General features: G+C 44.6%; 1 protein-coding gene across 1 annotated transcript in view; it reads left to right on the top strand.

Moving 5' to 3' along the window:
* Positions 1–15,237: 15,237 nt before the first annotated feature.
* Positions 15,238–26,207, top strand: part of WASHC1 (WASH complex subunit 1) — a 73,759-nt gene continuing 62,789 nt past the window's right edge. The window contains exon 1 of the mRNA XM_037878244.2: positions 15,238–15,367. The gene's annotated coding sequence lies outside the window, so the exon portion shown is untranslated. The remainder of the gene's footprint in view (positions 15,368–26,207) is intronic.

The following is a 26,207-nucleotide window of genomic DNA, read 5'->3' on the forward strand; positions in this document are numbered from 1 at the left end:
ACATCAGGAATAAAGATCCATGGAAATGAAGCCACAGAAAAAGTTATGCACACTAAAAGAAGGAATCCCCAGAGCATAAGTTTCCTGTGTGAATCGCTTTTTTGGTGTCCCTCATTTTGGGTCTCTCACACTGCACCTCGTGTGCCAGATTGAGAGGAATGATTTCAGCACCATAGGTGAAAGTTTCAGGAAGTTATGAGCAGAAACTGTTCTGCAATCTTAACCACTAGCTGGTACCACCAAGTGCCCACTATACTATTTTAAGGTAATTAACATTTCTCCCTTGACATCAGTAAAAATCAGCTTTTGCCTGCTGCTAATTTTCTATCTGGTTACTGCAGCTACTCTGTGTTTGAATGAAAGTGGAAAGAAGCTGTTACCAACTGTTTACACAGCACAAGCAATGACTCACATGGGAAGAGATGTACCCATATGTTAATGAGCAGTGGAGGCCTTGGTCAAAGTACAGTTATTTCTCCTTGAACGTTTTGGAAATCTGATGGTAGCCTGGTGAACAATTTGATGCCTAAGGGCATGCTCATTACAGATGCACAACTCCTTTCCAGTTTCACTAACTGCTTCCATTGCTCATACCAAAGATATTTATATTTATTTGTGCTCTGAATTGCACCTTATTGCTTGCTTAGTACTAAATCCCTTCAGATTCAAATTTGGACCTCAAAAAAGGGGTCAATAGGGCCTGTCTCACCAAGGGTGAAATTCACTCCTGTGCACCAGGTCAGCACAGACCCATTTAAGCCCTAGTTTGAGGACACAAGTGATACATAAGCATTGTGCTGGACCTCTGCACAGAGTGAATTTCACCTAGTAAGATCTGTGGTCGCAAGGAAGGGTGACATGTTGTAAGCCTATTGTGGGATCTCACCAACAGCAGGATTCAGATCTCGCAATTCAGTTTCTTGCCCTAAATTGCTATTCCTTTTATTTTTCCATTGCAGATCATACCTAAATGGCCATGTGTTCAGAACATCATTTTCTTTGTCATTTTTAAAAGAACCCATGTTTTCCATATTCAGAGCACATACTGACCTGCCATCTCTAATGCTTAGGGTAACATTTTCAAAAGTGCTTGAGTCCTAAGTTCCATTTTCAAAATGACTTAGGTACTTAGGGACCTACGTTCTAGTGACTTTCAGTGTGATTTAGGAGTCTAAGTCACATATGCAGTTTTGAAATTTTTACCTTCATTCAAAAGATGTTAAGGTTAGAAGTTGTGCAAAAAGTCAGCCCTAGTCATAAATCAGTTAAGCCTGTGGGGCATTGTCACCCTCATTTAACAAATGGAGGTAATGGAGGCACAGAGGAGTTACCCAAGTTTACACAGCTAACCAGTGGCAGAACCAAGAATAAACCCCAGGACTCTTAGACAATGAGATGAGAGATGGGGCTACCACCACCTCCGTTGGGAAATCAGTCTCAGTAGTAGCAAATATTCTTGATGGAGACCTTACATTTTCCTTTGCCTACTTTCATTCCATAACTCCTTGTTAGTCACATAGACTCATAGACTTTAAGGTCAGAAGGGACCATCGTGATCATCGACTCTGACCTCCTGCACATTGCAGGCCACAGAACCTCACATACTCACTCCTGTAATAAACCCCAATCTCTGGATGAGTTACTGAAGTCCTCAAATCATAGTTTAAGACTTCAAGTTACAGAAAATCCACCATTTATAGTAGTTTAAATCTGCAAGTGACCCTTGCTGCGGAGGAAGATGAAAACCCCCCAGGGTCTCTGCCAATCTGACCCAGGAGAAAATTCCTTCCCAACCCCAAATATGGTGATCAGTTAGACCCTGAGCATGTTGGCAAGACCCACCAGGTCAACGCCTGGGAAGGAATTCTTTGTAGTAACTCAGAGCACTCTGTACCTTGGGGGAACACCCTACACCCCCATGTTCATCTTTATAAAATGGTTGTGTGGTATCCAATGCAAAGTCTGTCATGTTGGGTGTCTTCGGAAGGCTCATGATGCACTGAGCATGGTTGTTATTGTAATGTTATAGGTTATAATTTCATGTATATAGTTATGAGGCTGAAAATGTATCCTCATAGCTTAAAGCAAGTCCAGGCAAAAACTCTCCAAGAGCAGAGAGGCAGTTCACACCTCATCAGGGCAGGAATGGGACAAACCCAGCCCAGCCTCACAGGAACAAAGGACACTGGCCTAGGCAGCAACAAAAGAATCTGTTAGACTCTCGAGGGAGTCACCCGCATTCCTTTGGTCAGTTTGGAACTGTTATGAGGTAATGCTCACCTGACTCTGAAGGGGGTGGGGGGAAGCCAAGAGGGAAGAAAGGACATGATAAAAGAGAGAGACATTTGCTATGCTTGCTCTCTCTCTTCCACCTACACCTACAGACACCATACCAAGCAACTGAAGCGCTGATCAAAGGGGAGAGCCTGGCTGAAGAGCAACCAGCCAGCCTGTGGTGAAAAGCATCTAAGTTTGTAAGGGCATTGAAGAGGTTAAGATCAGCTTAGAATGCATTTTGCTTTTATTTCATTTGACCAAATCTGACTTGTTATGTTTTGACTTTTAATCACTTAAAATCTATGTAGTTAATAAATCTGTTTGTTTTTTCTGCCTGAAGCAGTGCATTTGGTTGGAAGTGTGTCAGAGACGTCCCTTGGGATAACAATACTGGTGCCTATCAATTTTTTTGTTACATTGACGAACTCATATAAGCCTGCAGCGTCCAGTGGGCATAACTGGACGCTGCAAGATGGAGGTTCCTAGGGTTGTGTCTGGGACCGGAGTTATTGGCTAGTGTCATTCGGTTACACAATCCAAGAAGCAGCTTACATGCCATAGGCTGTGCATAAACAGCCCAGGAGCGGGGGTTCTCACAGCAGAGCAGGGTAAGGCTGGCTCCCAGAGTCAAGGACTGGAGTGACCTAGCAGATCACTGGTCCAGACAACACCAGAGGGGAATGTCACACCCTTCCCATCTAGTGTCCCCATCTCCAGCAACTGGGGTTTTGTGCTACTGGTAGTCATGGATGGGCCACATGCCATTGTAGACAGTCCCATCATACCATCCCCTCCACAAACTTTTCAGGATCAGTCTTGAAGCCAGATAGGCTTTTTGGCCCTTGGCCCATCTAAAATAATTCCTCTCCTTCTTTGGTGTTCATATCCTTCAAATACTCTTAAATGGCTCTTATTCCTCTTCCACTATCAGCAGTTTTCTGGCTAAGCTATTTAGTTCTTTGACTCTTTCCTCATAAGCCAGTCCCTCCAGCTGCTTAGTCCTAAATCTGTTTGACTTAGCTGTCTTAGTCAGCTGTCTTAGACAGCTAAGTCCCTAGTCCACCTCCACAGTGCTAGAAAGGTCAAGTCTTTGAGACCACTCTCTGGTCACTAACACACTCACCAGGGTTTGTTATAAAGGTAGGCAAATGGCCCCAGGCATTTTTAGGCAGAGAAGAGCAGGATGTGGGTTGACTCTAGGACTGCAGCTCAGCAGATTCTCCCAGTAGCAAAACAGTCAGGCAAAAGGGGAAAGAAAAGCGAAAGTGCTTAGTATTGCTGGGCAAAGCCTAGATTCTCTCTAAAAGGAAATTCAAGGAAATGTCTGTACAGATGTGGAATCAAATCTTTAATGTTTACAAAAGATAGGCCCAAGCTGGAAAGTTTGGATCTTGGTTCAGATCCAACCTTCCCCCAAATTCAGGGGTGTTTCTGGATCTTTTTAATGGGTAAAATTTACCCCTGTGAAGAGGGCCAACCCAAGATCTATGAACCACTGAACTGTATTTTAAAGCCTCAAAATAGAGCTTCAGGACTTGATTCAGAGCCCATTGAAGTCAATGGGAGTTTTCCATTGACTTCAATGAACTTTGGGTCAAGTTCTTTGCAAGGGGTGACCTTCCCCCACAGGGTATTTTGGTTTGATTTGGTTGGGTTTTTATCTGAAACTGTGAAAAATTGTCTAAATGCTAAAATTATCTCTTCATGAACAAGATTTTGGGTGCAAACTTTTTTTCCCTAATTTTTAAGTTTTTGAAAATGTGCCCGTTGAAGTCACTGGCAAAAATTCCATTTACTTCAATGGTTCAGGATCAAGCCCTAGTTGATGATATTCAGAATTAAAATAGCAATTAATACATACAGCTTGCTTTCTTTTTTCCTCATTATTCTGTTTGGAAACAGGCTGTCCTAAAAATGCACCAATTGTTCTGCTGTCTCTATTTAAATTGGAAGTAATGCAATTTATTAGTATGCAACAATATTTAGTTCATATTTTACTATAAATTTTTTATCACTCTCCAGTTATTTTTAACTATAATCTTTAATGTATAGACTTGCATCTCTTTTCCTGTTTCTCTTTTTTATTAATCTTCTAGAGATAGTCAGAGATCCTCTAAATGTGAATCAGACATTGGTCTAGGAGTATTAAAATGTAAATTAAAAAATTGAAGCTAATGTAAGAAACTAAGAAAATACTGTGAAAAATCTCTCTAATCAAAGATATATGATTCATATATTGAATATATATGAATACTTAAAAGAGTTGTTTGAGAATTGAGGATGCAATGGGCATGAAAATTCCACCACCACCACCCTTTTTTCCCTTGGGAATTAAAAGCTTAAAAGAAAAATGTCACTGCTCCAAAGCTGGTTGAAAAGTGGGATGACATTTTCATGAAAGTGTTGACTCCTTTTTTTCTCATCACAATTCAAAATATCAACAACATAAAATCATCAGTAGTTCAAATTTCTGTGAGCAACTCCAACATTTAGCACTAGATTGCAAGCAACTTTGCCAAGGAGGTAAGTGTCAGAGGAATAGAGAAGTTATATGACTTGCCCAAGGGTATGTCTACACTATGAAATTAGGTCATTCTTATAGAAGTCGATTTTTAGAAATCGATTTTATACAGTCCACACTAAGCGCATTAAGTTGGCGGAGTGTGTCCTCACTACTGTGGCTAGCATCAACTTACGGAGTGGTGCACTGTGGGTAGCTATCCCACAGTTCCCGCAGTCTCCACTGCCCATTGGAATTCTGGGTTAAGCTTCCAATGCCTGACAGGGCAAAAACATTGTTGTGCGTGGTTTTGGGTACATGTCTTCAGTCGCCCCTCCCTCCGTGAAAGCAACGTCAGACAATCGTTTTGCTCCTTTTTTCCGTGCAGACACCATACCAAGGCAAGCATGGAGCCCACTCAGTTCAGCTCACCGTCACCGCTGCTGTTGTGTCCTGGGTGCTGCTGTCAGCAGATGGTTCAGTAGGACTGCTAACCATCGTCATACACCACGTCCGCTGCAACTCTGCTCTCCTGCACCCCAGCGACAAGCTCGGGGGAGCCGTTCTGGTCCTCCTGGGTGCTGTACGACTGCTATCCGTCATCATCCACTACTTCCACTGCAACTCTGCTCTCCTGCAGATACCATACCACAGCAAGCATGGAGCCTGCTCAGCTCACCATCACCGCTGCTGTTGTGAGCATTGTAAACACCTCGTGCATTATCCTGGAGTATATGCAGAACTGGGCTAAGAGACGCCAGCACGAGGAGGATTTTGATGAGGACATGGACACAGATGTTCCTGAAAGCACGGGCTGTGGCAATTGGGACATCAAGGCGGCAGTGGGGCTGGTTGATACAGTGGAACACTGATTCTGGGCCCAACAAACAAGCGCAGACTGGTGGGACCGCATAGTGTTGCAGGTATGGGATGATTCCCAGTGGCTGCAAAACTTTCGCATGCATAAGGCCACTTTCCTGGAACTCTGTGACTTGCTTTCCCCCACCCTGAAGCGCAGGAATACCAAGATGAGAGCTGCCCTGACAGTTGAGAAGCGAGTGGCGATAGCCCTGTGGAAGCTTGCAATGCCTGACTGCTACCGGTCAGTCGGGAATCAATTTGGAGTGGGCAAGTCTACTGTGGGAGCTGCTGTGATCCAAGTAGCCAGTGCAATCACTGATGTTCTGTTATCAACGGTAGTGACTCTGGGAAATGTGCAGATCATCCTGGATGGCTTTGCTGCAATGGGGTCCCCTAACTGTGTTGGGGCGATAGACGGACTGCATATCCCCATCTTGGCACCGGACCACCTTGCCAACCAGTACATAAACCACAAGGGGTACTTCTCAATGGTGCTGCAAGCACTGGTGGATCACAAGGGACGTTTCACCGACATCAACGTGGGATGGCCGGGAAAGGTGCATGACGCTCACATATTTAGGAACTCCGGGCTGTTCGAGCAGCTGCAAGAAGGGACTTACTTCCCAGACCAGAAAATTACTGTTGGGGATGTTGAAATGTCAACATGTTGAAATAGTTATCCTTTGGGACCCAGCCTACCCCTTGCTCCTATGGCTCATGAAGCTGTACACAGGCAGCCTGGACAGTAGTAAGGAGTAGTTCAACTATAGGCTGAGCAAGTCAGAATGGTGGTAGAATGTGCCTTTGGATGTTGAAAAGCTTGCTGGCGCTGTTTGCTGACTAGGTCAGACCTCAGCGCAACCAACGTTCCCATTGTTATTTCTGCTTGCTGTGTGCTCCATAATATCTGTGAAAGTAAGGGGGAGATGTTTATGGTGGGGTGGAAGGTTGAGGCAAATCACCTGGTGTCCAATTATGAGCAGCCAGACACCAGGCTAATTAGAAGAGCACAGCAAGGTGTGCTGCACATCAGAGAGGCTTTGAAAACCAGTTTCATGACTGGCCAGGCTTCGGTGTGATAGTTGTGTGTGTTTCTCCTTGATGCAAACCCACCCCTTTGTCGATTTTAATTCCCTGTAAGCCAACCACCCTCCCCCTTTCAAAATAAAGTAACTATTGTTTTGAAACCATGCATTCTTTCTTTATTAATTAAAAAAAAATGAGATAGCGGACAAGGTAGCCCGGGTAGGGTGGGGGAGGAGGGAAGGACAAAGCCACATTGTTTATTGTAGCCACACTAAAAATCAAACAGTTTGAATGACAGCCTTCTGTTGCTTGGGCCATCCTCTGGAGTGGAGTGGCTGGGTGCCCAGAGCAACCCCCCCACACACACACATTCTTGGGCGTCTGGGTGAGGAGGCTATGGAACATGGGGAGGAGGGTAGGCAGTTATACAGTGGATGCAGCAGGGGTCTGTGCTTTTGTTGGCTTTCCTGCAGCTCCAACAGCTCCATCATGTCCGTTTGCTCCCCATTAGCCTCAGCATTGCGTCCTGCCTCTGCTCTTCGCGCTCACTTAATCCTTTCCTGGCCTCTGCCACTGAATGCCTCCATGCATTAAGCTGTGCCCTATCAGTGCGGGAGGACTGCATGAGCTCAGAAAACATGTCATCGCGAGTGTGTTTTTTTCGCCTTCTAATCTACGATCACCTCAGGGACGGAGATGATAGGGGGAGCGTAGAAACATTTGCACCTGGGGGGAGATAAAAAGGGAAAGTAAAATTGGGTTGGCTTCTTACACCTTCATAACATGTGGGAATGTTTTCAAACTGCAGCACCCCCCTTTCCCAGAGCAAGCAATGGGTTGGGTTTCACATTTAAAAGGAGGGGCTGCAGTATTTGGGTAGATGTGCAGCACACACATACCACCACCCCACCGCATGGCTATTCTCCGGGATGATCCCTTCAGCCCTCCCCCACAACGTGTGGCTATTCTCTGGGATGATCCCTTTTAACCAAGCGCAAACAGCCCAGCATGAACAGGGTCCTTTTACTGTTCCCTTACAAAAATTCCCCTATTTCAACCAGGAGACCATGAACACTATTGCTTTTAAATCCTGTACTGTAGTCACAAATGTGCACTCACCAGAGGTACCTTCTCCGGCTTCAGGGTCAGGGATCTGGCCTTGGGAGGGTATTGGCTCCAGGGTGATGAAAAGGTCCTGGCTGCTGGGGAGAACGGATTCACCGCTTGCCTGCTGTGCATTCTCCTCCTCTTCATCCTCCACAAAATCCTCCTCCATGCGGCGTGAGACTCCCCCCTTGCAGGTGTCCGCGGACAGTGGTAGGATAGTGGTAGCGTCCCCCCCTAGAATGCCATGCAGCTATTCATAGAAGCGGCATGTCTGGGGCTCTGACCTGGAGCAACCGTTTGCCTCCTTTGTCTTTTGGTAGGCTCGCCTGAGCTCCTTAACTTTCACGCGGCACTGCTGTGTGTCCCTGGTGTAGCCTCTGTCCAACACGCCCTGTGTGATTTTGGCAAATATATTTGCATTTCTTCTTTTGGATCGGAGTTCTGCCTGCACAGATTCTTCTCCCCATACAGCGATCAGATCCAGTGTCTCCCATTCGGTCCATGCTGGAGCTCGTTTGTGATTCTGGGACTGCATGGTCACCTGTGCTGCTGAGTGCTGCTGAACTCGCCACGCTGACCAAACAGGAAATGAAATTTAAAAGTTCCCAGGCTTTTCCTGTGTATCTGGCTAGTGCATTGGAGTTGAAAGTGCTGTCCAGAGCGGTCACAGCGGAGCACTCTGGGATAGCTCTCAGAGGCCAATACTGTTGATTTGCATTGGCACTACCCCAAATTCGACCCAGCAAGGTTGATTTTAGCACCACTCACCTCGTCAGGGAGGAGTACAGAAGTTTATTTTAAGAGCCCTTTAGGTTGATGGAACTGGGTTGGTTGTGTGGATGCAGTCATTTTTAAATCAACCTAACGCGGCTAAATTCGACCTAACCCCATAGTGCAGACCAGGCCCAAGTTACAGTGAATCAGTGGCAGAGTCAAGACTAGAAGTTAGGTCTCTTAACTTCCATGTTTTCCATCTATTAAGAGTGCCAGCAAGAGTATTCTTAGTGGGTTAAATTTTTCAATGACCGCAAACTTCATTGCTCCCTTCTTTCACCATTGCACTTATGTGTTTTATGGCTACAATCAGTTTTTGACAAAATGTTGGAAAGAAAACAAACTAAGCCAAGATTTATAAGTGCACTCTGAAATGGATAAATAATGGCTGTTGCAACTGAAAGGGTAGTGGCTGAATGTTTGGAGGCAGGAGGCTTATTGATATGAGCATGCCTTATTCTGTATTGACTTTAAAAACTCAGCAGTTTGTCTGGTCAGAACTTGGCTGGGTGGCCTCCTTAGAACACTTCTTGTTCTGAGCTTGTTTCTTTTGTCTTAGAGCAATGGCTAATGTTAATGTTTCGATATACTTTTAATAAGATTTTATTTTGAAAGGCCTTACATGTCATGTTTGATGTCTTGCCTGGTAGCCCTGTGGGAATACTCTGCATTGTTATGCAGGAAGTTTGGGTTTGATCCCTCCTTCTGTTATCGTATTCCCCAGGAATTCATTGTTACAAAAATAAAAGCATTAGCCTACAGCCAAACTGCTATGGGCAGGGATGTTTGTGATGTTTTGGGGCTCACCCAGACCAGTAAGAGGTATTGTCACCACCTGCCCTCTAATATTAGGGGCCTTTATCCTGTCCAGCTATGGTTCAATTCCCTGACACTCATAGATATAGTTTGACTTCTATATTTGGGGTGGGGGTGGGGGTGTAAAGGGTGGGGAGGTAAAGCTCAGCAGGGGATCCAGGTGTGGGAGGGGCGGGGCTCGGTATGGGCTCGGTGTGGGGGCTCTGGATGCAGGGTGTGAGACTCTGCAGGACGATGATTCAAGTGGGGGAGGTTCTGAGTTTGTGTAGAGGGGTCCAAATGCAAGGGGGTTGGATGGACGGGGGGGAGGGGAAGCTCCCCATACAGTGACCCCTCCTCCCTGCAGCTGAGCAGTGATGAGGGCAGGGAGCAGGGGAAAGGAGCTGACAGAGGAGCTGGCTTCCTCATTTCCCAGGGGGTTTTCAACCCCCAATCCACCCCTTTCCGCCCCCACTCTGCCCCGTCCCGCCTCTTCCCGCCCCCTCCCCTGAGTGGGCCCTGCCCTTGCTCTGGCCCCTCCCCCCAGCGCCATCACTGAACAGCTGATCGTGGCGAGCGGGAGGCACTAAGAGGGAGGGGGAGGAGCTGAATGGCAGGGCTGCCGGTAGGTGCTGAGCATCCACTCCATGGGTGCTTCAGCCTTGGAACACCCACCGAGTAGGCGCCTATGTGGGTGAGGAGCTTCCTGCAGCCAGAGAGGTTCCTGGGGGTGGGTCTGACGGGGCTCCAGCTGCTCCAAGGGAAGAGGAAATCCCGTTCCCTCCACCCCCAGCCGCTGAGCCAGGTGCAGAATTCCAGTTCCCCCAGGAGTAATTCAATCTGTCACTCACCTGGGCTGTACACTGCACAGATGCTTGGGAAGCAGCTCAGCTGTCTGGCTCTCCTGGTTCACTGCTTTCCTGCCCTCCCCTTACACAGACCGTGAGGGGGAAACTGACTTGCTAGCAGAGAACACCTGGCTGCCCCCGTCCCCTCCAACATTCATCCATGCCCTCCTAGGGGGCTGAGGGGTCAGGGGGAAAGCAGCAATGCCAGGCGCTCTGTGCCTGCTGGTCAGTTTCCCCATGTGGGCTGTGCAGTAAGAAGCTCCTGCAACTGCTCTGCCATGCCAGCTTCAGTCTCCAGCTGGTTCCCCTTGCAGATTCTTTCCCCAAGGACACATGGCTGGGGGAAGGGAGGATGCATCACAGTTCTGGGTTGGGAAGGGTGAGGGGTGAGAGGGGGAGTGGTAGCCTCAGCTGTGCCCCATGTTACAATTCTGCTTCAGAGTGTGTGCACCAATACAGAACGTTATGTAGGAGCAACTAGAGTTATAGGAAAAAATGGTAGCACCTTCTATTATATTGCTTGGTTTCCTGACTAATGTGCATATTACTTAGTGTTGTGTGATCCCAGTGTTGTGTGAGCCTATACTGAGAAATATTTTGCACTAAAAGAGAGTGCTTCTGCCATCAGAAACAGAACAGGGAACAGATATAGGAACAGCAACTCAATCTGTTCCAAGCTGTCTTTACTTCTGTACCACAAGTGGAAAACTAGAGTTGAGCCTGAACCAAAACCTAGGGTCTGAACATCCCTGAAGGTTAGGATAGTTCAGTTCCAGATTCAATTGCAGTGTCCAGGCCTGGTCTTTATCATGGGTCAAACCAAACCTCAGATCTGAAAAACCTCAACTACAGGGAAGTTTGGAATCAGATCTGGTATGTTTTCTGGTTATGGCCTGATGCTGTGCAAAATTGACTCAGCCTGCTCCTCTTGAATGTTTGGCAAGAGCTATTCAGCTAACTAAAAGAAACTTGAGAGAACTCCAAAACACACATGCATGGTAGCACTCTAGTTCTGCTCACCTTCCCTTTGCACATGTTCTCTCAGGTTCTGGGGTTTCTGTTATTAAATCCTAGTGTAAAGTAGAATAATAGCACATGGCGCTTTTCATCTGAAGATCATAAAGGTGGAAAGCCATTATTATTTCCACTTTTCAAGTGAGGAAGCTGAGGCATGAATTACTTACACAAAATGTCTTTGCTTGCTAAAGGATGCTGCAGCAACCGAAAGAACAAAATAACGTCATGTTCTCAATTCTCCATTTTTTTTCCACCTAAGTAAAAACTCCTAGATGAAAGGTACAGTTCCTTGAACCTGCGTGAAAAGCTGTCAAATCTATTGCAAATCTAAAAGACTTGCCTTTTGCATGTGAGTTTGAGGTTATGACAGGAGAGTGATCAGGATGAGTTAATAACAGCAATAAATCCAGCCTATGGGGAAAATTTGTCTTTATGCAGGAACTGTGGACATTGTAGAAGAGTTTAGATATTACTGTGATGGAATACCAGCAAGACAGACAAGCACACAGATAGCTAGATATAGACAGATAAGAGGAAGAATGGCTTTGAAAATACTGCTTGGAACATGAAAAGATTTAAAATGCCCTGAACTGGCACAGATCAGACACTTGGGCACAATGAAGTTGGTTTGTGGCCATACCATGCAAAGCATCAGGACAACAGGAAGAAACAGTAGAATCATCTGGTTTTGTTTGTTAAAGAGACTAAGGCCAAAACCCTGCCCTTACTTCAAGTAACCTCACATGGTGTGAGGACAGGGGAAGAAGGCCTATAACCCCCTGTCATTACAGGGCATGATGGCTAAAAGTGAAAGGTTGCAATGCACTCTTATGTGCTATTTAAGTTCCCCAGATCAGGAGGAGTATGCCTTTTCCTGCTGTTGCCTGCTAGCATATGCAGATCCTGTTAACGTATTCAGTAGCTGACTGACAAACAGCCTAGATAACCTCCCTACCCTGCAGACAGTGACCCTTTAGGGATGAATGATTTGGCATATTAGCTGAGGCCATCTCTTTGTACCCTAGAGATCATGTTCTGTTGGTTGCATAGGGAGACGGGGCTCCCTACATTTTCTTCCCTCACCTATAGAAAAGTGGGCAGTATTCTCTTAAGCAGGGGAAGAAAATCTATACTGTCTGATTTGAATTTGTTTGCTGAAACTTGCCAATGCAGAGAACTGGGAAGGAGAATGATGCCCATGCCTGGGTTAATCAGCTTTCAGTACTCTCTATGTAAGAGGGTCCTGTCATCAAAAGCACTAATCAGCCAATGAAAATTGTTCTGGATAGGTTTTTATCCACTGTTTCACTGGCTGAAAGTGATGTCACTCAGTATCTGCAGAATAATTGTGTGGGTGGAGATGAGAAGTAAGCCAGAGGCTAGCCCTGTCAGCTTGCTTGCGTAGTTTAATTAAACACATAGTAAAACAGTTGCTTTTTCTAATTTGCCTCAAGATTATTTTTATAAATTCTTTAGTACAATCACATCTCCCATTTCCTTAGGCCTTATCTAGACTACAGGGGAAAGGTTTTTTTTTGGTCTGTGTTTTTGGTATATGACAAGGCCTTACTGGAGCTCAGAATATTATTACTTCCCTCCCACTTGCAACCACATTCTTATTGAGATTCTGGCCAGTCCCATTGCCATCCTGATACCAGTTCTTAGCTGGGCCCCAGTCTATTCTTGTTGCTCTCCTGCTGTCTAATCTTTCTCTCTTTCCTCCCAGTGCCTTACTGGGGTTCTCATGGTCTTCTTCTTATCTACCTAGTTCTGTTATTTCTGTCTGCCATCTGCCTGCAGTAGCTCTCTCTCTACCAAAAAGAAAAGGAGTACTTGTGGCACCTTAGAGACTACACAATTTATTTGAGCATAAGCTTTCGTGAGCTACAGCTCACTTCATCGGATGCCTTTTCTTTTTGCGAATACAGACTAACATGCTGCTACTCTGAAATCTCTCTCTACCTTCTTTCATTCTCAGTGGGGCTGGCCCAGCCTTGCACCCACCTCCTCTTTCTTTAATTTGAATTTTCTGAGTGTATTGAATTGGATTTTTATCTGAGTAATTGCAAAGCACTTGAAGGGCTTTCCATCAGCAGTATATAAATAAAAATGGATCAGAATAGATTGGATTGCTGCTTCTACATCCATTCCCATATTCTGTTTCTGACAGGTCCTGACACCCACACACGCTCCTTGCTCAGACTCAGCTAGGTCTTATTGCTTTCATTCTCAGTGTTGTATTGGCAGCAGGCTTTATATTCCTCACAACTTCCTCTTCTGACAGAAATTTTCACCTTGTTTTCTACCTCCTTGATTTAATGGTATACTTTAAATGCTAAATAACTTGATGATCTGGTCTCTTCATTAAGACTTCACATGGACCAGCACTGTGCTCACTCTCCTTGTGAGCTCCCAAAATGTTATGTTGCTGCTAATTTGCTTTAGAATTCCAACCAGTTTGATATCACTCTCTACCTTAACCTGCAACAAGTGTTCATAACTTTGGATCCCACAGCAAATGAGCATAGCCAAGTGAATAATTTGCAATTGGTATTTTATCTAATGAATTTAGCATCCCCCCCAGTTGAATATGCATGAGCAGATCTTGTATGTATTTGTATGTGTATTTGTATTTGTATGTATTTAGTTTGAATTATGTGCCTACATTTTTGTGCTGTTTTTAACTCTATGTATCAATCACAAATAGTTCTGTGTGAGCATTCAATACTTGATATTTGCTGTTCACATTGTGTTAAGTTGTAACTGATCAAATAAGTCCCCTGGCATTGTTTCTGACACTTGAGTGGATGGGCATGCATATACTTTTGGCCTGATGACTTGTACATGCACAATTAAATTTTGGGTTTGATTAATATTTTTGCACACCGCTTTGAAGTTCATTTTCCATGAATATTTGTGCTAGTAAAGTTGTTTGCTTGGGTGTTTGCAGAAAGAGAACGCAAAAGAGGCATAAGCAGAACCAAGAACTGATTCAAAAAGTTCCAGCAAATAGTCACCATTTAAAACGACAACAACAGTATTTCGTTGCCCAGTTCTTCAACTAAGCACTGGAGGGAGAACAAGTGCATGTGAGTCAGATGTTCACTGTTCCCCAGATCTGAGAAACGCAGAAGCAGAAAGGCAGCTGGAAACAGAGGCAGAGGAGACAGTGGAACGTTTGTTTTGTGACCTTCTTTTAAGTCATATGTTCACTTCTCTTTTTGTGGGCCAGGATCAGGTCCAGGGGGAATGTGATCAGCTTCCCTTTCTTTGTGATTATATCAGAGAGGGGAGGCCCTGAACTATGTTCTGTTGTAAGATGGGGTCAGGCTATGGCGGTGGTTGAGAACCTCTGTCATGCGACATGCGGCAGCAGTATCCCCAAAGCCAGTGTGATAGCTGTGCTGGGGCACGTTGGGGCTGGGGAGCATCGAGCCAGGGCTTAAGGTGGTCTGAAAAAACGTGTGTCTGAGGGAGTTCCCATACGCTGGGAGCAGCAGCCCTGGGGACTTTAAGCACTGCATGGCGAAGTCTCCGCTTCCCCTCCAACCACTGGCACTATTGATTGTGTGGATCCAGGGCCACGGGGTCGGGCTGCGTGACACCGAGCCACCAATTCGTGTCCAAGTGACAGGCCCCTTCCCCAGCTGGGGTCTGGCTGCGTGGGGGCGCGGGGGGCTCCCAGGGCTGGGCGAGGCCAGTGCACGGTGCCCGTTCTGCACTTGCTCCCGGCCGGCTGGGGCTTCAGGCCAGGCCTGGGAGAAAAGGGGGGTGCGTGAGCTCTGGCACCCCTCTGCCCCGCTCCCCCCCAGCGCTGCCAGGCCTGTGCAGAGACACTCGGGGCCCGGGTACGTTGTTTGCCTCCCGCCGCCCCCGTCACTTTATTGACACCGAAGGTTACAGGCGTTTTGGGGACCCCTAAGCCGGGCCCCAGGACAATCGCCCCCCTTTGCCCCCTTCCCCCCTGTCAGCCCCCTGGCTGCTGGTCCCAGCCCGGCCGGGCACTAGGACCTAACGGGAGTGGGGCAGAGTAGGGGCGGAAGTCGTGTTCAGCGGGAGCGGAAGTGACCCGTTGTAGGGGCGGAAGTGGGTGAGGGTCGGAGGGGCGCCGTTGTTGCCGTTGCGGCCGAGGTGTTTAGGGGGCGTGTCCCGCTCGCGGCAGGTGAGGGGCCAGAGCCATGGGGGCTGCCGCTAGATGGGTCCCCGGGGGGTTTGGGGGACCTCAGTGTCCAGGTCACCCCGGGACTGGCGTTTCTGGGAGGCCGGGGGCTCTGTGGGGCGGCCGTGGCCGGGGGGGGCGGGTCTCTGGGGCCGGGCGGGGCTGGCGGGGGGGGGGTGTCTCAGCAACTGCACCTGTGTTCACCTGATGTACCTGAAGCTTGTAGGGGGAGCCTGGGCTGGGAGGGAAGGGAATGGGGTCCGGGATGACCTCTCACTGGGACATATTGGTCGGACTTTTGAGCGTTGCCTGCAGTCCCACATCGCGCGCTCCCTCTCTCTCTCTGTGTTCTGTATGTGCCTTGCTGCGATGGTGCAGTTGTTGCTGGCGGGCATTGGGCATGTAATAGTAAAGGAAGGGGTTGTCGCAGCATTCTGGGGAAATGGCTTAATTATATAGTTACTATGAGTCACGAGTTGGAGCAACAAAAAATAGGTGCATATCTTACCTTTGGTGCATAGTAGATCTGCAGATTCTGGGGTTTGTACAGTGATCAAAGGTAGAATGACAATTTTGTAAAAACAAAACTGCTAGTTATGGACATTACTAGTATATTAATCATTGCTCAGTGGCAAAGCTTGGATGATTGTATATATGCATGTGTACATATACGTTTATGATTTTGGGTCTGGTTCTATTCAATATCTTCATCAATGATTTAGATAACAGCATAGAGAGTACACTTACAAAGTTTGCGGACGGTACCAAGCTGGGAGGGGTTGCAAGTGCTTTGGAGGTTAGGATTAAAATTCAAAATGATCTGGACAAACTGGAGAAATCGTCTGAAGTAAATAGGATGAAATTCAATAAGGACAAATGTAAAGTACTTCACTTAGGAAGGAACAGTCAGTTGCACACATACATAATGGGAAATGACTGCCTAGGAAGGAGTACTGCAGAAAGGGATCTGGGAGTCATAGTGGACCATAAGCTAAATATGAGTCAACAGTGTACCACGCTGTTGTAAAAAAAGCAAACCTCATTCTGGGATGTATTAGCAGGAGTGTTGTAAGCAAGACATGAGAAGTAATTCTTCTGCTCTACTCTGCGCTGATTCAGCTGGAGTATTGTGTCCAGTTCTGGGTGCCACATTTCAGGAAAGATGTGGACAAATTGGAGAAAGTCTAAATAAGAGCAACAAAAATGATTAAAGGTCTAGAAAAAAATGACCTATAAGGGAAGATTGAAAAAACTGGTTTTGTTTCTTCTGGAAAAGAGAAGACTGAGAGGGGACATATCAGTTTTCAAGTACATAAAAGGTCGTTACAAGGAGGAGGGAGAAAAATTGTTCTTCTTAACCTCCAAGGATAGGACAAGAAGCAACAGGCTTAAATTGCAGCAAGTGAGGTTTAGGTTGGACAATAGGAAAAACTTCCTAACTGTCAGGGTGGTTAAGCACTGGAATCAATTGCCTAGGAGGTTATGGAATCTTCATCATTGGGGATTTTTAAGAGCAGGTTAGACAAACACCTGTCAGGAATGGTCTAGATAATACTTAGTCCTACCATGAGTGCAGGGGACTGGACTAGATGACCTTTGAGGTCTCTTCCAGTCCTATGATTCTATGTATGCCAGGCACTCATGGGGCCGCTATTATTTTTTTGTTTATTGATTATTTGGTAATTTGTTAGTTATCAGACTTGTGCACACATTTTTGGTAATTTTTGGAAATATGATTAATGACTTCTGAGAGTTAGCATCACATTGCTATGAATGCTTACATCTCTGAGTTGCTTCAGGCTGTTGCAGATATGGGAAGGCAACTTTACTTCAGTTTTGTATCAGTTAATGCTTGGTTTGCATTTGAAAGACTCTCTTCACAGCCTTAGAAATTTACTTGAAAAGAGTTTGCATTCTGCAGAATCTGAATCAGTACCTCAGATGGACCTGATATTAGATACCACTGCATTAGAAGATTTTTGGCCTCTCCCCAGAATCATAGGCACCACCATCCCATTCACAGAAATAAAGCTTACTTGTGGGAGGAGGCAAGGCTTAAAGTGGACTGAATCACTTTGGAGTCACAGAACTATTAAAAAAAAGTATCTGAGTCAGGTCTGAGGCAAGTAAATAGCTGCTGACAGGACATTGTAAGTGTATTAAAGAACCACTCTGAGATTTAAAAATATGTTGCAAACAAATGCAATTGTTCCTAGTAATGACAGATCTGTGACCAATTTAAGCCTTAGAAAGAGGGGCTTGATAACATATGAGTTTCATACTGATGTATAATAGTATCTGTTTTGATGGGATGACAGGTTTGGAACAGGCTTTGTTCCGGCCCTTATTCTGATCTCCACAGCTGTGGACTGTATTGTTCAAACCCTGCAGTGGAAGCAGTGCAGTTCTATAAGGCTTTGAGCTGCAGTTTGTATATGGGACATGGAGAATGTCTAAAGAATCCCTGAATGAGGAAAGCTGCTGTGTAATCATGATGATGTAGTTTGTGTACACATAGGAAAGCCCTTGCTTTAGTTACTCCGTACTGATGGAGAAAGAATTGCTGCCATTTGAAATATGTAGTGAGGAATACTCTACAAGCAAAGGCTGCAGTGTGTGTGTCGGGGGGGAGGGAGATAGCTTGTGAAACTGGTTCAGTCATCATTACCCAGGACATCAGCTGATTGTTTGTAGTAAAGTTGTGATGAATAATCTTCTCAAAAAATTATTCATCTGAATATCAAGTAGTTGCTGTTGAACCAGCAACTAATGCAAAGAAAGCCACCTGCTTGTGGAAGACTCATATTTCAGCAGTGCATTAGAATCCATTTGTTAATGTTCCAGAGAGAGCTCTGTTTTTTAAAAGTACAAATTTTGGATTTAAATTGTACACTGGTATGCTTAAAGTAATATTACTAACCAGTGACTAAAATAGATGCTTCTCTTGCACTGTGGAGATGCAATTATTTGTCAAATAAATTCATGGGTAATGTTTTCAAAATAAACACATGCTATTGTGATAAATGCATTCATTCTAATAAAATTCTTCTGTGTTGAAAATAAAGAATGAGTCAGCCAACAGTAATACTGTTGCAGTGGTATTACATTTACCTGTGTATACTGAGAGAGGCTGCTGACAGGCATAATAACTGCTGTGTAAAAGGTTGTGATTGAGGCCACATCAGCAATGGTGGGCACATAGATTTACTTTAATACTGAGTGAAAAACTTAGCTCCATTGTAAAATCACATCATGAAATGTTGAACTGATCAGTGATTGAGCCATGGGCTTTCCTGCCAAAAAGAGGTGACTGTCATCTCTCGAAGAGCATTGCAGATATGCTTCCACCACTAGAAGCGGGGGCCTCACCCTATGGAAAAGTACGTTTTTTCCAGGTCTTGACAAATAAATGGACACAAATCAGATGTCAAGAATTATAACATTCATAAACCAGTCGGAGAACACTTCAATCTCTCTGGTCACTCGATTTCTGATCTCAAAGTGAGTATCCTTCAACAAAAAAACTTCGAAAACAGACTCCAACAAGAGACTGCTGAATTGGAATTAATTTGCAAATTGGATACAATTAATTTAGGCTTGAATAGAGACTGGGAGTGGTTAAGTCATTATACTAAGTGAAACTATTTCCCCTTGTTTATTCCTCCTCCCCCCCCCTCCCCCCAGAAGTTCTTGGTAACTCCTGGAAATGTGCTGGAAATGGCCCACCTTGATTATCACTTCAAAAGGTTTTCTCTCCCCCCACCCCACTCTCCTGCTGGTAATAGCTCATCTTAAGTGATCACTCTCCTTACAGTGTATATTTTTTCATGGTCTGTGTGTATATATAAAATCTGCTCACTGTACTTTCCACTTTATGCATCCAATGAAGTGAGCTGTAGCTCATGAAAACTTATGCTCAAATAAATTGGTTAGTCTCTAAGGTGCCACAAGTACTCCTTTTCTTTTTGCAAATACAGACTAACACAGCTGCTACTCTGAAACCTAAAGGTGAAAGGCTCCCTGTCTATTGCCAATTTTCTGAGGCATCCAGTCTTCCTAGAGTACTGAGTTTACTGTGAACAGAACAGATACCACTTCCTCTGCCTGATGCAAGGTCTGGAAGCAAACTTACTTTGATGTCTCCCTTGGGAAATTTTCTGCATTTCAGTCTTCCTTGTTCTGCTGTTTTGCCACTCCCCTCTTTCTGCTCTGGTTAGGCTGTCATGATTTGGGAAGGATGTCTGGGGGTGCCTTGATGTGTTTGTTTAATTATATTTAGTTGATGAACTTGTCTCATTTAGAAAGTGGAAAGAGCTAAAATGGCAACATTATTAAATCTATGTGTTCCCTGGGACTGCTCTGTCAAGACAGAAATGCCCAACCCACCACCCCACCAATCCATCAGTGCTTCCATCTTAAATGTGGTGCTTTTTCTTATTTGTATTATCATAACATCTAGGAATCCCAGGCATGGACCAGAACACCAAACACAAAACAAAACAGTCCCTGCCCCAAAGAGCTTGTAGTCTAAGAGGATACAACAGATGTGTACAGACAAAGGGGGAGCGCAAGGAAACAATGAGATGCTATTTGGTAGTGTGACAGGCAGTGGTCTTAGTACACCAGTAGCCTAGCTGTTGTTAATTTTTTTTTTGTAGGCCTCATGACAAAGGAGAGTTTTAAGAAGGTATTTAAAGAAGGATAATGGCTGAGTTTTGAGGATGTTTATGGGGAGCTCCTCCCAAGCCTGTGGAGGCAGCATGGGAGAAAGCATAAAGGTGCATGTTAGATTTTCAAACAAGTGGGTAATGGAGGCTGGAATCATGAAGAAGTTGGAAGTGGAAGCTGATCTTTTGCTACTGAATGAGATGTGATAGGGTGGGTGGGGATAGGTCATGAAGGGTCTTGAAAGTGGAGACAAATAGCTTATGTATGACATGATAGAGGAGAGGGAGCCAAGGAAGGGAGTGATGTGCTCAAAGTGGCATGACAAAGAGGGGGTGACATGCTCAATTTCCTAGCCCAAGACTTTGATCTTTTGCAGCAGCATTCTGAATGGATATCAGTGGGCCAAGATTGCATTTGTCAAGGCCAGAGAGGAGGATGTTGCACTAACCGAGCCATGAGATGATGAGAGCTGACCACAACTTTGTAAGGTCTATAGATAAGAGAGAGTGCTGGTGGATACTTATCTTTAAAGATCTCTCACTCGTTCCACCAAAAGAATCAGGTAACGGTAATGCCAGTGGCACTAGCTGAACAGACTGAGGGCTCTGTCACTACGGTAGGAGGGGCTCAGGGATTGAAAATGAGAAGTTTGTAGTGTTGGCCATTGAATGGTGACTCTGAAGCTTGTTCTACATTGGTGCCACATCCTCCCTCCAAACCCTGTTTTCCCCACGAGTGACCTCTTTTTCACTGCAGATCCCTATAGCCTTGTGCTCATACAATTACCGGGTTGGTACTTCTACATGGAAGTGGTGTTATCACTGTAGTGCGCTCCCTGACTCACCATCTCTGCCGAATTAGGGACATAAATACTTCTCAGGAATGGCAATAATCCTTTGTTCTACACACCTTGTTAAATCCCCTCCATGCCCTTGTACTCAAGACTGCACTGCATGTTGACTGTCTGTGAGGCTTGTACATGGCATTCTTGGGGATGATTTTTTTTTTTATTCTGCTTTCTTGTCTTGTATCATCTGCTGCTACTTCTGCAGCATCTCCTCTTGAATGACACACACTTAGCAGACCACTCCATGAGGCTGATCACAGGATCTTGTGATATCACTGGAATTTCCTCAGGCTTGTTTTCCTGCTGTATCCCAGAATCCTTTGTTTCTTCCTTGTCCTGTGCCTGGCAGTTTCCTATTTCAAAGCCTGTTGCCTGCACTAATTTGTTTCTGTTGGCTTCTTATTTCCTCTGATTGATTGTTTTGGCTCTTTTGTGTTACTTTACATTTGTCGACCAATTTCCCTAGTCACATCAAATCTGTTCTGCTCTACTGCTGCTCCAAAGCCTTTGGCAGGACGACAGATATGGTCTGCTCTCTGTCTTGCTGCTTCCAAGCATAACCAATTTGAGCTCTTATATAAGAACAGAAAATAAAGGAAGTCTGTTTCTTAGCATGTTGGGCCCTGTTTACTTGTGCTCTTCCTCAATCTAGCATCACAGATACAGTTCTTTCTACAGTTGCAAGTGTCTTGACATCACTTAAGGATCAATTTAAATGATGTGGGGAAAATAAGTCATGGGAGAAGAGACTGACTTCAGGGCAGGAGGATCAGCCCTTTACACACTCTGTCTCTGTGAGATGTTTGGGGAGGGACTGCAGGTATTCAGTGGGAAGTACTGGGAGCTCTTTCGATTGAAACATTTTAATATTTGACTGGATGAAACAATTCTCCTCTGGCCTCCTGGGAGAGAATAAGATGGAACCTAATAATAAAAGGCTGTTACATCCCTAACTCCTGACTCGAGAGCATTCCTGCCAGACAAAAGGTGTGCTCCTTATGTGTGGAACCCAACTTTCCCACAGGACATTGTGTCCCCCTGGATTTGAGGGGTGTATATACTCCTGAATGTGATCAAGTTAATTGCTAACCATATTATGTGCATTCAGCTGCCATGAAGTAATGAAATAGAACACCGCTTAATGAAGGTTTAATTTGGAGACAGGCTTTCAGAAGCAAGGTGATATCTAGCTGGCAGTTTCTGCTAATCAGAATGGAAGAAGGGGACAAACACATAAGCAACTGAGTCTGAAAACCTTGGTGGTTGGAAAACCTTGTCTAGATGCCTCTAATATTAAATTTATTGAAAGTTAGAAAAGTGATCCAGTAGGGGTCATTATGACCTATGTGTTTTGCAGAAGCTAGTTATAAAAGATTAGCTAATAGAATGTACTTTGGAGCAGTCCTCTGAAGCCATCTTGAGAGAGTTTTTTCCTGACACCCTTTCTCCCCTGTGGGTAAGCAACTGGCCACTGCCAACCTGCTGTTAATTACTCAATGCCATTCCAGATGTTAGGTAAATATCTGGACTGTTCTAAACCTATTGCTTAAGTTTGTGTGTGCTTAAATCTAATATACTGCAGTTTTAGACAAGAGCATGCTTACTTGCATTACTCCTTGATCTGACAGAGAAGTGCTGTGTTCCAGTTGATTTATTCCTTACACCACCTGGAGTGAAATAGTTAAGTTGCCCCTGTTGGGGGTTCTGAAAACCCAGGGTAACAATTGGTCTGACTGGTGTTCCATATTGTTTAAAATTCAAGTAGAGCATTCACTTTTTTAAAAAATAGGGTTTCTTCTTTGCTGGTTATTTCTATTTCTTTTGCTATAAAAAGCTTTGATGGGGCAACAAGCCTTGTGGATGAGGAGGGGGAAGCAGTAGATGTGCTATACCTTGACTTCAGTAAGGCTTTTGATACTGTCTCAGATGACCCTCTCATAAGGAAACTAGGGAAATATAGCCTAGATGAACCTACTATAACATGGGTAAACCACTGGTTGTAGAACTGTACTTAGAATAGTTATCAATGGTTCACAATCCAGCTGAAAGGGTATATTGAGTGGAGTCTTGCAGGGATCTTTCCTGGGTCCGATTCTATTCAATGTCTTCATAAATGATTTGGATAATGGCATAGAGAGTACACTTATCATCCACAAACTTTATACCAAGCTGGGAGGGGTTGCAAGTGCTTTAGAGGGCAGAATTGGAATTCGAAATGATCTGGACAAACTGGAGCAATGGTCTGAAATAAACAGGATGAAATTCAATAAGGAATAATGCAAAGTACTCCTCTTGGGAAGGAAAAAATCAATTGCACAAATACAAAATGACTACCTAGGAAGGAGTACTGCACAAAAGGATCTGGGGGTCATAGTGGATCACAAACTAAATGAGTCAACAGTGTAATACTGTTGCAAAAAAAAAAGCAAACGTCATTCTGGGATGTATTAGCAGGAGTGCTTTAAGCAAGACACGAGAAGTAATTCTTCCACTCTACTCAGCACTGATAAGGCCTCAACTAGAACATTGTGCCTGGTTCTGGTCATCCCACTTCAGGAAAGATGTGGACAAACTGGAGAAAGTCCAGAGAGAGCAACAAAATTGATTAAAGATTTAGAAAACATGACTTAGGAGGGAAGATTGCAAAAATTGTGTTTGTTTTGTCTGGAAACAAAAGTCTCGGGGACGTAAGTCTTCAAGTACATAAACGATTGGTACAAAGAGGAGGGTGATAGCGTTCTCCATAAACACTGAGGACAGGACAAGAAGCAATGGGCTTAAATTGAAGCCAGGGAGATTTAGGTTGGACATTAAGAAAAAACTTCCTAACTGTAGAGGTGGCTAAGCACTGGAACAAATTACCTAGGGAGGCTGTGGAATCACCATCATTGGAGGTCTTTAAGAACTGTTTAGGCAACACCTGTCCGGGATGGTCTAGATAATAAGTGCAGGGGACTGAACTAGATGACCTGTTGAGGTCCCTTCCAGTCCTGCATTTCTATCCATGAGAAAAACATTCTGTAAATTAGAGAACTATTTCCAGCTCATGCCTGCCCAGGGGCGAGGACTCTAAACTGGAGAGCTTTCATGATGGTGTAGAATAGCAATTTCTAGGCCACTGGACTGGCTTAAATTGGAACTTTAACGGTAGCTGCTACAGTGTACCTGTCAGAAGTACAGGAATAGGTGTCCTGACTTTCCCACAGTGCTTTGGGGTTGGAAATTTGTGAACTGTGATACTGATGATGGAGTCCTGGTGCTTTATGAATATGCTCTCTCAAACACTGTCTTGCTAAAGAGGGAGAGAGACTTAATATTTAACCAGTTTTAATTGGCCAAATTTAAAAATGTTGTTTAAAATTCAAAACTTGGAAAGGGGGTGGGGAAGGAACAATTTTGACAATCTGGGAAATCCCTCCCTCCCATTTTTTTACTCCAACCAAGTTTCCTTATATATATGAGGCTTGGTTCTGGAGTGGGCCTTATGCCCCTTACCCTGTCAAACCTGGAATATTATGTCAGCGCTGGGTTGTTATAGCTTTGGTGGTGATAGGGTTGCCAAAGTTTCTCCCCATCACCTAAGACAAATCTCAGACATGGAAATTTCCTAGAGGCTGGGTCTGCAATACCCTGAGTTTAAAAGATGTCACTCTGATCAGGACAGATGCTGAGCAGAGAATGCTGTGCCTATTTCTGAGCCTCAAGGAACACTGTATGAAATGGCCCTTCACTTAAAGAGTCTTAATGTTTGTTGCTCTCATGCAGGGCTTGGAAACAATTACCAAACACTTACTATCCAGAGGCAAATATGAAATGGAGGAGCAGGAGGAAGAACTACTAGGGAGGTCCAGTGGCAATAACATCAGCCTTTTAACAGCCAAGTTTCCCAAGTGGCAAGAGTGAAATTGACATGATTCTTGTCACTTCCATTGATGCCCATAAGATTTTAAAATGCAGCAGTTAAACTGTCTAGCTAGTGTTTTAGTTTCACTCTGATTGGGAAAATTATGAGCAGTGATAGATTTCGTGGAACTGTCTGGAGACTCAGGAGAACACTGCATCGGGTTATGCTCACTTCAGGTTTGGAATGCTATCTAGACACCCATGATGGTCAGGAATGTAATTATTAAATAAACAACCTTAAATTACACTGAATTGATAATGAAGGAGCTTAAGATCACCTGGGAAAGCTTCCCACTTGCTAGTGGTGAGTAAATGAGTTTTTTCCAAGCCCTGTTCTCATGACATGGCTGCTCCTTCACGGTTTCTAAGGGAGTCCTGGCAGATAAATACCTATGCATGTAGCTCCAGAACAACTTGGAACGCGAGCATTGTCTTCATCTCTCCTTTGTTACTTAGCGTCAAACTCCATTCTGCTGAGGTAATTTTCATCCCTTCAGATAAAAAGTGCTGCCCTGACTTCCTGACTCCCAGAATTCTATGGCAGGAAAACTGCAAGCAGATAATCACGAGGGAATTACGCTGCAGTGTGGTTGCTGGACTGTCATAGTGCTGAGTTACTGCAGACACTGCACACTCTGCCTGAGTTGTAGGAGAGAGGGTGAAGAACACAGCTGGGAGAAATAATACTAAAATAAACCAGAAAGAGCAAGGCAGGCACTTTCAGAAGATTAAAGATAGTGGGCAGGAGAAGAGGAGAACTGTGTCTTGAGAGAAGCTGCTCCGAGATGGAATGATATGCTGTATCCTGTGGCCATAGTGTCTGAGTTTGAAGGGAATAGTTTATCACTTGAAAGCAATTTCTGCTGTTTTAAATCTCCACTCTCTCTGACCTCTTCCTGAGATAATCTCTGCCAAAAAGCAGTCCAACCTGCAGTTTATTTTCTAGATTATTGATTTCCAGGCAACAAAAAGCTGGGGTAAAAATAGGATAGCAAGCCACTCTGTTGGTTTCAGAGTAGCAGCCGTGTTAGTCTGTATTCGCAAAAAGAAAAGGAGTACTTGTGGCACCTTAGAGACTAACCAATTTATTTGAGCATAAGCTTTTGTGAGCTACAGCTCACTTCATTGGATGCATAAAAGTGGAAAATGCAATGAGGATATTTTTATACACACAGACCATGAAAAAATGGGTGTTTATCACTTCAAAAGGTTTTCTCTCCCCCCACCCCACTCTTCTGCTGGTAATAGTTTATCTAAAGTGATCACTCTCCTTACAATGTGTATGATAATCAAGGTGGGCCATTTCCAGCACAAATCCAGGGTTTAACTAGAATGTCTGAGGAAGGGGGCGGGGGGAGCGGTAGGAAAAAACAAGGGGAAATAGGTTACCTTGCATAATGACTTAGCCACTCCCAGTCTCTATTC

This window comes from Chelonia mydas, chromosome 1, assembly GCF_015237465.2.
Source record: "Chelonia mydas isolate rCheMyd1 chromosome 1, rCheMyd1.pri.v2, whole genome shotgun sequence".
Lineage (NCBI taxonomy): Eukaryota > Metazoa > Chordata > Testudines > Cheloniidae > Chelonia > Chelonia mydas.